This window comes from Bombina bombina, chromosome 7 (genome assembly GCF_027579735.1).
Source record: "Bombina bombina isolate aBomBom1 chromosome 7, aBomBom1.pri, whole genome shotgun sequence".
Lineage (NCBI taxonomy): Eukaryota > Metazoa > Chordata > Amphibia > Anura > Bombinatoridae > Bombina > Bombina bombina.
The window spans coordinates 186,279,344-186,291,433 of NC_069505.1; positions in this window are offsets into that span (position 1 = coordinate 186,279,344).

The following is a 12,090-nucleotide window of genomic DNA, read 5'->3' on the forward strand; positions in this document are numbered from 1 at the left end:
CTCTGTATAATCACACACTGCTTTATATAATCACACACTGCTCTGTATAATCACACACTGCTCTGTATAATCACACACTGCTCTGTATAATCACACACTGCTCTGTATAATTACTCACTGCTTTATATAATCACACACTGCTCTGTATAATCACACACTGCTTTATATAATCATACACTGCTCTGTATAATCACACACTGCTCTGTATAATCACACACTGCTCTGTATAATTACTCACTGCTCTGTATAATCACACACTGCTCTGTATAATCACACACTGCTCTGTATAATCACACACTGCTCTGTATAATCACACACTGCTTTATATAATCACACACCGCTCTGTATAATCATACACTGCTCTGTATAATCACACACTGCTCTGTATAATCACACACTGCTCTGTATAATTACTCACTGCTCTGTATAATCACACACTGCTCTGTATAATCACACACTGCTCTGTATAATCACACACTGCTCTGTATAATCACACACTGCTCTGTATAATTACTCACTGCTCTGTATAATCACACACTGCTCTGTATAATCACACACTGCTCTGTATAATCACACACTGCTTTATATAATCACACACTGCTCTGTATAATCATACACTGCTCTGTATAATTACTCACTGCTCTGTATAATCACACACTGCTTTATATAATCACACACTGCTCTGTATAATCACACACTGCTCTGTATAATCACACACTGCTCTGTATAATCACACACTGCTCTGTATAAGCACACACTGCTTTATATAATCACACACTGCTCTGTATAATCACACCCTGCTTTATATAATCACACACTGCTCTGTATAATCACATGCTGCTTTATATAATCACACACTGCTCTGTATAATCATACACTGCTTTATATAATCACACACTGCTTTATATAATCACACACTGCTCTGTATAATCATACACTGCTCTGTATAATCACACACTGCTCTGTATAATCACACACTGCTCTGTATAATCACACACTGCTCTGTATAATCACACACTGCTCTGTATAATCACACACTGCTTTATATAATCACACACTGCTCTTTATAATCATACACTGCTCTGTATAGTCACACACTGCTCTGTATAATCACACACTGCCCTGTATAATCACACACTGCTCTGTATAATCACACACTGCTCTGTATAATCACACACTGCTCTGTATAATCACACACTGCTTTATATAATCACACACTGCTCTTTATAATCACACACTGCTCTGTATAATCACACACTGCCCTGTATAATCACACACTGCTCTGTATAATCACACACTGCTCTGTATAATCACACACTGCTCTGTATAATCACACACTGCTTTATATAATCACACACTGCTCTGTATAATCATACACTGCTCTGTATAATCACACACTGCTCTGTATAATCACACACTGCTTTATATAATCACACACTGCTCTGTATAATCACACACTGCTCTGTATAATCACACACTGCTCTGTATAATCATACACTGCTCTGTATAGTCACACACTGCTCTGTATAATCACACACTGCTTTATATAATCACACACTGCTCTGTATAATCACACACTGCTCTGTATAATCACACACTGCCCTGTATAATCACACACTGCTCTGTATAATCACAAACTGCTTTATATAATCACACACTGCTCTTTATAATCACACACTGCCCTGTATAATCACACACTGCTCTGTATAATCACACACTGCTCTGTATAATCATACACTGCTCTGTATAGTCACACACTGCTCTGTATAATCACACACTGCTTTATATAATCACACACTGCTCTGTATAATCACACACTGCTCTGTATAATCACACACTGCTCTGTATAATCACACACTACTTTATATAATCACACACCGCTCTGTATAATCATACACTGCTCTGTATAATTACACACTGCTCTGTATAATCACACACTGCTCTGTATAATTACTCACTGCTCTGTATAATCACACACTGCTCTGCATAATCACACACTGCTCTGTATAATCACACACTGCTCTGTATAATTACTCACTGCTCTGTATAATCACACACTGCTCTGTATAATCACACACTGCTCTGTATAATCACACACTGCTCTGTATAATCACACACTGCTCTGTATAATTACACACTGCTCTGTATAATCACACACTGCTCTGTATAATCACACACTGCTTTATATAATCACACACTGCTCTGTATAATCATACACTGCTCTGTATAATTACTCACTGCTCTGTATAATCACACACTGCTTTATATAATCACACACTGCTCTGTATAATCACACACTGCTCTGTATAATCACACACTGCTCTGTATAATCACACACTGCTTTATATAATCACACACTGCTCTGTATAATCACACACTGCTTTATATAATCACACACTGCTCTGTATAATCACATGCTGCTTTATATAATCACACACTGCTCTGTATAATCATACACTGCTTTATATAATCACACACTGCTTTATATAATCACACACTGCTCTGTATAATCATACACTGCTCTGTATAGTCACACACTGCTTTGTATAATCACACACTGCTCTGTATAATCACACACTGCTTTATATAATCACACACTGCTCTGTATAATCATACACTGCTCTGTATAGTCACACACTGCTCTGTATAATCACACACTGCCCTGTATAATCACACACTGCTCTGTATAATCACACACTGCTCTGTATAATCACACACTGCTCTGTATAATCACACACTGCTTTATATAATCACACACTGCTCTGTATAATCACACACTGCTCTGTATAATCACACACTGCCCTGTATAATCACACACTGCTCTGTATAATCACACACTGCTCTGTATAATCACACACTGCTCTGTATAATCACACACTGCTTTATATAATCACACACTGCTCTGTATAATCATACACTGCTCTGTATAATCACACACTGCTCTGTATAATCACACTGCTTTATATAATCACACACTGCTCTGTATAATCACACACTGCTCTGTATAATCACACACTGCTCTGTATAATCACACACTGCTCTGTATAATCATACACTGCTCTGTATAGTCACACACTGCTCTGTATAATCACACACTGCTTTATATAATCACACACTGCTCTGTATAATCACACACTGCTCTGTATAATCACACACTGCCCTGTATAATCACACACTGCTCTGTATAATCACAAACTGCTTTATATAATCACACACTGCTCTGTATAATCACACACTGCCCTGTATAATCACACACTGCTCTGTATAATCACACACTGCTCTGTATAATCATACACTGCTCTGTATAGTCACACACTGCTCTGTATAATCACACACTGCTTTATATAATCACACACTGCTCTGTATAATCACACACCGCTCTGTATAATCACACACTGCCCTGTATAATCACACACTGCCCTGTATAATCACACACTGCTCTGTATAATCACACACTGCTCTGTATAATCACACACTGCTCTGTATAATCATACACTGCTCTGTATAGTCACACACTGCTCTGTATAATCACACACTGCTCTGTATAATCACACACTGCTCTGTATAATCACACACTTCCCTGTATAATCATACACTGCTCTGTATAGTCACACACTGCTCTGTATAATCACACACTGCTCTGTATAATCACACACTGCTCTGTATAATCACACACTGCTCTGTATAATCACACACTGCCCTGTATAATCACACACTGCTCTGTATAATCACACACTGCTCTGTATAATCACACACTGCTTTATATAATCACACACTGCTTTATATAATCATACACTGCTCTGTATAATCACATACTGCTCTGCATAATCACACACTGCTTTATATAATCACACACTGCTTTATATAATCATACACTGCTCTGTATAATCACACACTGCTCTGTATAATCACACACTGCTTTATATAATCACACACTGCTTTATATAATCATACACTGCTCTGTATAATCACACGCTGCTTTATATAATCATACACTGCTCTGTATAATCACACACTGCTCTGTATAATCACACACTGCTCTGTATAATCACACACTGCTTTATATTATCATACACTGCTCTGTATAATCACACACTGCTCTGTATAATCTCACACTGCTCTGTATAATCACACACTGCTCTGTATAATCACACACTGCTCTGTATAATCTCACACTGCTCTGTATAATCACACACTGCGTTATATAATCACATACTGCTCTGTATAATCACACGCTGCTTTATATAATCACACACTGCTCTGTATAATCACACACTGCTTTATATAATCATACACTGCTCTGTATAATCACACACTGCTTTATATAATCACACACTGCTCTGTATAATCACACACTGCTTTGTATAATCACACACTGCCCTGTATAATCACACACTGCTCTATATAATCACACACTGCTCTATATAATCACACTGTTTCATATACTCATTCACAGCCATGCACATGCACTCAGCATTAAAACACACAGACACTTACACACACTTTTTAACCATGAAGAAGCTTTGACGGCATGAAGCACATTTTGCAGCTGCACGGCACTAAGTTTTGGGGATGTTGCTTCATTTCAGGCTCACCTCAGCTTCCTCTGAATGTCCCATTTCATTTCCTGCCCAACATTATCTCATCTAGATCTGATGTTTAACCTTTTCATGACTGCACAGAGAGGAACACAGAAATCACAAGAACTACTTTTTAAATGCTGAAGGTGTTAACCCCACAGTTTAATTTAAAAGATGACATTTACTGCTCTGCTGTCTGGTTTATGACAACTACATGGTAGACTGAAGTTTTTCCCACGCAAAAGGTTTTCTGGTTTTAAATGTTGCCTTTTCTGATTGCCCAGGTTTGAGTTTATGAAGATCTGAGAGGCTCTTCCTTCAAATGTAGATGATGCTATTTACTATATAGAGCAACAATAACCTATAAAAGCAGCACAATTTATTTTATATCACTCACCATTATGGGCTAGAATACAAGTGGAGCGCTAATTAGCTCTTTCGCTAGAGCAGTAACTGCACTAGCGGTAAGCCTTTTGCGCGCATCGGTTTGCACTGGTATTACGAGTTGAAAGTAAACATTTATCATACAAAAGGAACTATCTGCGCTACTTCCCAAATAATAGTTAAATACAATGGTTACAATACGAATGCTCCGGTTACCATATCAATGTTAATAAGAGCTGTGCAACAATGGATAATATAAATGTGCATGCAATGTTCAAAGGTAATGTCTCTATTGTTAAATCTTTCAAACGGAATCAGAGGTGAGGGTGGCCAAATGATGACCGTATACAGCATGCCATGCTGGGTGTTTTAATATAAAGCTGACCACAGTACCTCACTATGTTCATTTGCCAGTGTGGTAACAAAGTGCAAAACGTGCCCTCCAAAATACATTAATGTTAATCCTTCCAAGCACTCCAGCTCGTGGTGGCGGCGTCTGCAAACGGCTCCTGGGTCTGGCCGGATGATGACATCACCCGGTAGTGGGTATGATGTCCCAGATGCTGCTCCAGCGATACTGAGCTTGATCCTCTCAGCAAACCAGGTAAACAGAAAAACAGGGAGACAAAAGAAGCACAAAACTCAATTCAAGTGAGTTTTATTAAACAAGAATATAACGCAAAAAAAGAAACACACTTACAAGATATGCAAGGTATATCAGCATGTAGTCAATACAGACAACCAGGTAAGCGATTCACAGGATCAGGTCCGGGAAGATGAAAATAATTTGCTCACATGTGAAACCACCGTGTCTCCCAGAACAGCAATCTCCGGTTACCAGATTCAGGAATTCACTTGACAAAAGTGTGTAATGACAAAGTGGCAATGCTCAATGGCAATATTTAAAATGATTTTAAAAACAATGCTATGATAGCGAGAAACCTCAACGCGTTTCACCCGTTCCACGGTTGTGCTTTATCAAGAGGACAAATAACATATAATCACACAGGTGGCAAATCCCTTCTTAAAGGCTTCAACAACCAATCGTATGGGGGGGGGGGTGCAAATACGCACACCTCTCTAGTGACAGCCTTATGGGATGCTAGATAACCATTGGAATTGATTATACAGAGCAGTGTGTGATTATATAAAGCAGTGTGTGATTATATAAAGCAGTGTGTGATTATACAGAGCAGTGTGTGATTACACAGAGCAGTGTGTGATTACACAGAGCAGTGTGTGATTATACAGAGCAGTGTGTGATTATACAGAGCAGTGTGTGATTATACAGAGGAGTGTATGATTATATAAAGCAGTGTGATTACATGAAGCAGTGTGTGATTATATAAAGCAGTGTGTGATTATACAGAGCAGTGTGTGATTATACAGAGCAGTGTGTGATTATATAAAGCAGTGTGATTACATGAAGCAGTGTGTGATTATATAAAGCAGTGTGTGATTATACAGAGCAGTGTGTGATTATACAGAGCAGTGTGTGATTATATAAAACAGTGTGTGATTATATAAAGCAGTGTGTGATTATACAGATCAGTGTGTGATTACACAGAGCAGTGTGTGATTACACAGAGCAGTGTGTGATTATACAGAGCAGTGTGTGATTATACAGAGCATTGTGTGATTATACAGGGCACTGTGTGATTATATAGAGCAGTGTGTGATTATACAGAGCAGTGTGTGATTATACAGAGCAGTGTGTGATTATATAAAGCAGTGTGTTATTATACAGAGCAGTGTGTGATTATACAGAGCAGTGTGTGATTATACAGAGCATTGTGTGATTATACAGAGCAGTGTGTGATTATCCGTTTGTAATGTCCTTTGCTGTCGGAAGTTGCGCACGCATCCTCAAAGGAATGTTGGCAGCGCAAGGCATCCAACAGAATGTTGGCTGAGGGCACAGCCAAAAGAATCCAGGTGGATTCCGAAAATGGCAGAGTGGTGAAAGAATCCTGCCAATTTCGGAATCCACCGGGATGCAGCAAAGGCAAACGGAGCATTATAAAAAAAAAAACTGCCCGCATTAAATATTAGAAAAAAAAATACTGCCCGCAATAACTATATAAAAAAAAAAAAACTAAGCGCCCACAATAAGTATTAAAAAAAAAACTAAATCGCCCGTAAACTGACCACCCGCACGAAATATTAAGAAAAAGCCCCAACTACCTAATAAAATTATCAACCCCTAAATCCGCAAATCCCAACATCGCAAACTACCTAATACACGAAGAATGAAGGTTTCTTTAAATGACGTCATCCAAGATGGCGTCCCTTAAATTTCGATTGGCTGATATGATTCTATCAGCCAATCGGAATTAAGGTAGGAAAAATCCTATTGGCTTATCCAATCAGCCAATGGGATTGAGCTCGCATTCTATTGGCTGATTGGAACAGCCAATAGAATGCGAGCTCAATCCTATTAGCTGATCCAATCAGCCAATAGGATTGAACTTCAATCCTATTGGCTGAGATCAGCGCGAGGCATCCAACAGAATGTTGGCTGAGGGCACAGCCAAAAGAATCCAGGTGGATTCCGAAAATGGCAGAGTGGTGAAAGAATCCTGCCAAAAAAACCTAAGTTAAAAAATAAACCTCCCCCCCACAAAAATGTTAAAAAAACCTAACACTAAAGCCCCAAATAGATACTCACGTTTCAGAAGTACGGCGGAGAAGTTCTTCTTCCAGGCACGTCCATCATCTTCATCCACAGAGAAGGCGGTGCGGAGCGGAGGTCTGGAGCAGTCTTCCCAGAAGTGGGGATCCTTGGTGGCAGTCATCGGCAGGGTGGTGCTCCTCAGCGGTGATGACACACCTCATCAGCGGCGGTCCTCGGCGAAGGCGTGGTGGTTCCTCTTCATGCGAATGTACGCCAAACAGTGAAGAAAGAATTCAAGGTACCCCATATTAATTGGGGTACCTTGAATTCCTATTGGTTGAAATTCTCAAAATCAGCCAATAGGATGAGAGCTACTGAAATCTTATTGGCTGATTTGAACAGCCAATAGGATTTCAGTAGCTCTCATTCTATTGGCTGCTTTGAAAAATTCAGCAGCCAATAGAATGAGCGCTACTGAAATCTTATTGGCTCATTTCAACAGCCAATAGGATTTCTTTTGCATGATGTACGGAGTCCACGGATTCATCCTAACTTGTGGGATATTGTCCTTCCTGACAGGAAGTAGCAAAGAGAGAACCACAGCAGAGCTGTCTATATAGCTCCCCCCTTAACTCGACCCCCCAGTCATTCTCTTTGCTGGCTCTAAGCAGGAAGAGTAAAGAGAAGAGGTGTTAAACTGTTGGTTTTATTTTATCTTCAATCAAGTGTTTGTTATTTTTAAATGGTACCGGTGTTGTACTATTTACTCTCAGGCAGGACATAGATGAAGATTTCTGCCTGGAGGATGATGATCTTAGCATTTGTAACTAAGGTCCACTGCTGTTCCCACAGTAGCTGAGGAGTACAGGAAAACTTCAGTATGAGGAACGGTTTCTTGCTATACAGCAATGAGGTATGTTCAGTCATATTTTCTGCAGAGACTGTGTTAACTCAGAAAGGCTGACAGTGTCCCCATTAGGGGAAGGGGAAGCAGTAATCCTAGTGTTATCAGAGGTTTTTACTAGCTTGCATAAAGGGTTAATTTTTTGTGGGCACTCAGTTTGTTATGTGAATTTGGGACAAACGTTTTTGTGTCTGGGAGTAACGTTTTCTGTTTTATGGGACATTTGATTGAGGGTTCTTTGGGATTGTTTATAACCCACATGGCTTTCAGGCAGGCTTTGTTAGTTTTGTGTAGGCCCCAGCAACATTGAGTGAGGTGGGCGGGCCTACATTTACAAGCAGCAAGCAGCTTCTCCTGAGGTCCTGATAGTTTTCTGAGGGACTAATTGAAGCTTTAAACCCCATATTATCGCTTCCTAAGGGCAGGTAGGGCCACAGCAGAACTGTGGCAAGGTGCTTTAGGGGTTTTTAACCGGTTTTAGACATATTTCAATCCGGTTTTGTCATTTGGGGGTTTATTGCTTATTAACTTGTGGTGCAATCCTTCTAAAGCTTAGTGGGTACACTGTTAAAATTTCAGAAAAATTGAAGCAATTTTAACCTGTTTTGCAGTTTGTGTATGCCTTTTTTTCTCTTAAAGGCACAGTACCGTTTTTGCAAATTGTGTTTTTTTCATTAAATAAAGTGTTTTCCAAGTTTGCTTGCTTTATTACTAGTCTGTTAAACATGTCTGACACTGAGGAAACTCATTGTTCAGTTTGTTTAGAAGCCATTGTGGAACCCCCTCTTAGAATGTGTCCCACTTGTACTGATATGTCTATAAATTGCAACAGCATATTTTGACTTATAAAAGTTTGGCATTAGATGATTCTCAGACAGAAGGAAATCAGGTTTTGCCATCTAGTTCTAACCAAGTGTCACAACCAGTAACGCCCGCACAAGCGACGCCAAGTACTTCTACTGCGTCTAATTCTTTCACCTTGCAAGATATGGCTTCAGTTATGAATACTACCCTCATAGAGGTTTTATCTAAGCTGCCTGGGCTGCAAAGGAAGCGCAGTAGCTCTGGGTTAAGAACAAATGCTGAGCCTTCTGACACTTTAGTAGCCGTATCCTATATTCCTTCACAATGTTCTGAAGTAGGGATGAGGGATTTGCTGTCTGAGGGAGAGATTTCTGATTCCGAAAAGCTGTTCTCTCAGACAGATTCAGATATGACGGCATTTAAATTTAAGCTAGAGCACCTCCGCTTATTGCTCAGGGAGGTTTTAGCTACTATGGATGATTGTGACCCTATTGTAGTTCCAGAGAAATTGTGTAAAATGGACAAATATTTAGAGGTTCCTGTTTACACTGATGTGTTTCCGGTCCCTAAGAGGATTTCGGACATTGTTACTAAGGAGTGGGATAAACCAGGTATTCCGTTCTCTCCCCCTCCTGTTTTCAAGAAAATGTTTCCCATTTCTGACACCATAAAGGACTCATGGCAGACGGTCCCTAAGGTGGAGGGAGCTATTTCTACCCTGGCTAAGCGTACAACTATACCTATTGAAGACAGTTGTGCTTTCATTGGTCCTATGGATAAAAAATTAGAGGGTCTCCTAAAGAAAATTTTTGTTCATTAAGGTTTTCTTCTTCAACCTATAGCATGCATTGTTCCTGTAACCACTGCAGCTGCCTTTTGGTTTGAGGCTCTAGAAGAGGCTCTTCAGATGGAGACCCCACTAGATGATATTTTGGACAGAATTAAGGCTCTTAAATTGGCTAATTCTTTTATTACAGTCACCGCTTTTCACCTTGCAAAATTAGCGGCTAAGAATTCAGGTTTTGCCATTTTTGCGCATAGAGCGTTATGGCTTAAGTCCTGGTCAGCTGATGTGTCATCTAAATCTAAGATTTTGTCCATCCGTTTCAAAGGTAAGACCCTATTCGGGCCTGCATTGAAAGAGATCATTTCAGACATTACTGGAGGGAAGGGTCATACCCTCCCTCAGGATAAGTCAAATAAGACAAGGACCAAACAAAATAATTTTCGTTCCTTTCGAAAATTCAAGAGTGGTCCCTCTACCTCTTCCCCTGCTGCAAAGCAAGAGGGGAACTTTACTCAATCCAAGCCAACCTGGAGACCTAATCAGTCTTGGAACAAGGGTAAACAGGTCAAAAAGCCTGCTGCTGCCACTAAGTCAGCATGAAGGGGTAGCCCCCAATCTGGGCCCGGATCTAGTAGGGGGCAGACTCTCTCTCTTTGCTCAGGCCTGGGCAAGAGACGTTCAGGATTCCTGGGCAGTAGAAATTGTAACCCAGGGATACCTTCTAGATTTCAAGGATTCCCCTCCAAGGGGGAGGTTCCATCTTTCTCAATTGTCTGTAAACCCGACAAAAAGAGAGGCGTTCTTACGCTGTGTAGAAGACCTTTTTACCATGGGAGTGATCTTCCCAGTTCCAAAAGCAGAACAGGGGCAGGGGTTCTACTCCAATCTGTTTATAGTTCCCAAAAAGGAGGGAACCTTCAGACCAATTCTGGATCTCAAGATCCTAAACCAATTCCTAGGAGTTCCATCTTTCAAGATGGAGACCATTCGGACTATCTTACCATTGATCCAGGAGGGTCAATATATGACCACCGTGGACTTAAAGGATGCGTATCTGCACATTCCTATCCACAAAGATCATCACCAGTTCCTCAGGTTCGCCTTTCTGGACAAGCATTATCAGTTTGTGGCTCTTTCGGGTTGGCCACGGTGCCACAAATCTTCATGAAGGTGCTAGGGTCCCTTCTGGTGGTTCTAAGGCCACGGAGCATAGCAGTGGCGCCTTATCTAGATGACATTCTAATTCAAGCATCATCCTTCAAACTAGCCAAGTCTCACACGGACTTAGTGTAGGCCTTTCTAAGGTCTCACGGGTGGAAAGTGAACATAAAAAATAGTTCTCTTTCCCCCCTCACAAGAGTTTCATTTCTTGGGACTCTGATAGACTCGGTGGACATGAAAATATTTCTGACGGAGGTCAGGAAATCAAAGATTTTGTCCACCTGCCGAGCTCTTCATTCCATTCCTCGGCCGTCAGTGGCTCAGTGTATGGAGGTAATCGGACTAATGGTAGCGGCAATGGACATAGTTCCATTTGCTCGCTTGCATCTCAGACCACTGCAACTATGCATGCTCAATCAGTGGAATGGGGATTATGTGGATTAATCTCCTCAGATAAATCTGGTTCAAGAGACCAGAGACTCTCTTTTTTTGGTGGTTGTCACAGAATCATCTGTCCCAGGGAATATGTTTCCACAGGCCAGAATGGGTTATAGTGACAACAAACGCCAGTCTTCTGGGCTGGGGTGCAGTCTGGAATTCCCTGAAAGCTCAGGGTTTGTGGACTCAGGAGGAGGCTCTCCTACCGATAAATATTTTGGAATTAAGAGCGATATTCAATGCTCTCCAGGCATGGCCTCAGCTGGCTTCGGCCAGATTCATCAGGTTTCAGTCGGACAACATCACGACTGTGGCTTATATCAATCATCAGGGCGGAACAAAGAGTTCCTTAGCGATGATAGAGGTCTCAATGATAATCCAATGGGCAGAGGCTCAGTCTTGCCATCTGTCAGAAAAT